Source organism: Staurois parvus, unplaced genomic scaffold (assembly GCF_062004578.1).
Source record: "Staurois parvus isolate SC_StPar_1 unplaced genomic scaffold, SC_StPar_1.0 ptg001017l, whole genome shotgun sequence".
NCBI classification, from domain to species: domain Eukaryota; kingdom Metazoa; phylum Chordata; class Amphibia; order Anura; family Ranidae; genus Staurois; species Staurois parvus.
The window spans coordinates 83,657-85,497 of record NW_028318813.1 but is presented as its reverse complement, the minus strand read 5'-3'; the positions used below and the strand labels follow the sequence as shown (position 1 = coordinate 85,497).

At 42.3% G+C, this 1,841-nt stretch overlaps 1 pseudogene; it reads right to left on the bottom strand.

Annotated features, from left to right (window-relative positions):
• Positions 1-231: 231 nt before the first annotated feature.
• LOC149441169 (U2 spliceosomal RNA) lies at positions 232-406 on the bottom strand (annotated as a pseudogene).
• Between the last annotated feature and the right edge of the window lie 1,435 nt (positions 407-1,841).

Below are 1,841 nucleotides of genomic sequence, written 5' to 3'. Positions count from 1 at the left end.
AAGAAACAAAGAGAGGGCACACGGGCCTAGTGCATTACCTTTAAAAATTACATTTATTATAAATAGTAAAATACTCACAAGAAAAATCAAATCAAATGGAAAGCATGTCACAAAGGATGCAATGTGGTCCAAAACCCCTGGAAGTGGTCTGTTGGGGGACTGTAGACCTCTAGATAGCTGGTGACTGATGCTTTTCGATGTTGTACCTCTTCCTCAGAGCCAGTCATACCAACTGGGTGCTTAATTTTGTTTCTTTCCCATGAGAAGGGCCCTCAGGACCCCTATCATACCCACAGGGATACTATACAGACCAGCCAAAAGGCCAGAACGATGGTGGAGCACCCATACTGGACACTGATAAGAACAGATTTTGCACTTGATCTTAGCCAAAAGGCAGAGAATACGCAACATACCTGTTAGAATACCCATGCGGACCCCAGTATGTGGGATGCACAAGTATAAAACTTCATATAAGATTAGAAGAACATATCAGTAGCATAAACAAGGGATTTAGGAACCATAGTTTATCCAGATTCTTTTGAGTATTCCGAGCAAGGGATCAGTGCCAGATTACCAAATAAGCAGAGTAGGTATTGGCAAATAGGCCCCACACTGTTTAAGAGCCCCATGACAATTGATTAAAATAATATTGATTTGATCTTGAAGTCAAGTCAAAGTTGGTAACAAATAACAGTGGAGATAAGGACAGCTGCAGGTACACAAAAGAGCACAATAATCTGGCAAACAGGAAGTGCAAAGGCATGGCTTAAATCAAGTTCATGGGAAGTTGATGGCAGGAGCAAAAAGCTCAAGGTTCACCCAAAACAAAGGCCAAAGCAAGAAGGTCCAAAGGATCAAACAGTGTGCTGTATAGCATCTCAGGTGGCTCAGCAGAAGGGACCACTGTTGGATATAGCAGAGGTTGTAGGTTCAGATCCAGATCCTGAGAAGCAGCCGACGTGCACACTACTTAGTTTATTATTATCCCACTATATTTCACACACAAGAAATGTCCAGAAACATCTAGGTGGGCCCCAAGGTTTCAACTGCCTAGGGTCCTCCACAGGGTTCAATAGTGCACTGCTAGGCATCTGGGCCAAATGAAGTGTGGCCTTGATGAGGTCCCAGGACATTGGGGAGGATCCACTATGACAAAGGAAATTTGAAGGAATAAAAATAAGTGGACAATATAAACCTGATACCAAAAGGACTTACAGTAATTTTGATTCGGATCTAATTTGTTTCCTGTCTAAAAACATTTGGTGAAAACATTCTTGTATAGGAGGCTTATTTGATGGTCTGTATAATATAAAATCATCTTTAGTGGGAATTACTTGTGTTCATTTTATCTAAATTTTTCTAATTGATGGTTTAAATCAGTGGTCTCCAAACTGTGGCCCTGGGGCCAGATGCGGCCCTTTACTTGCCTCTATCCAGCCCTTGGGACACTATTTTTCCAACTGACACCAATGATGAGGAACCATCCTCCAACTGGCACCATTAACGGGGCACTCTTCTTCCCACTGACACCATCGATGGGGCACTATTCCTCCTGCTAAAACCAACAATGGTCCACTATTCCTCCTGTTAAAACCAACAATGGTCCACTATTCCTCCTGTTAAAACCAATGGTGGGGCAATGTTTACTCCCACTGATGCTGGGACATTTTCTCCTCACACTGGCCACAGTCCGGCCCCCTAAAGTCTGAAGGACAGTAAACTGGCCCCTTGTTTAAAAAGTTTGGAGACCCCAGTGTTAAATAATGGACCAATTCTTATTGGATGCCTCTAGAGTGGTTCCAAATGCATATTTTTATTCATTTTCATTTAATTTAGCTAGT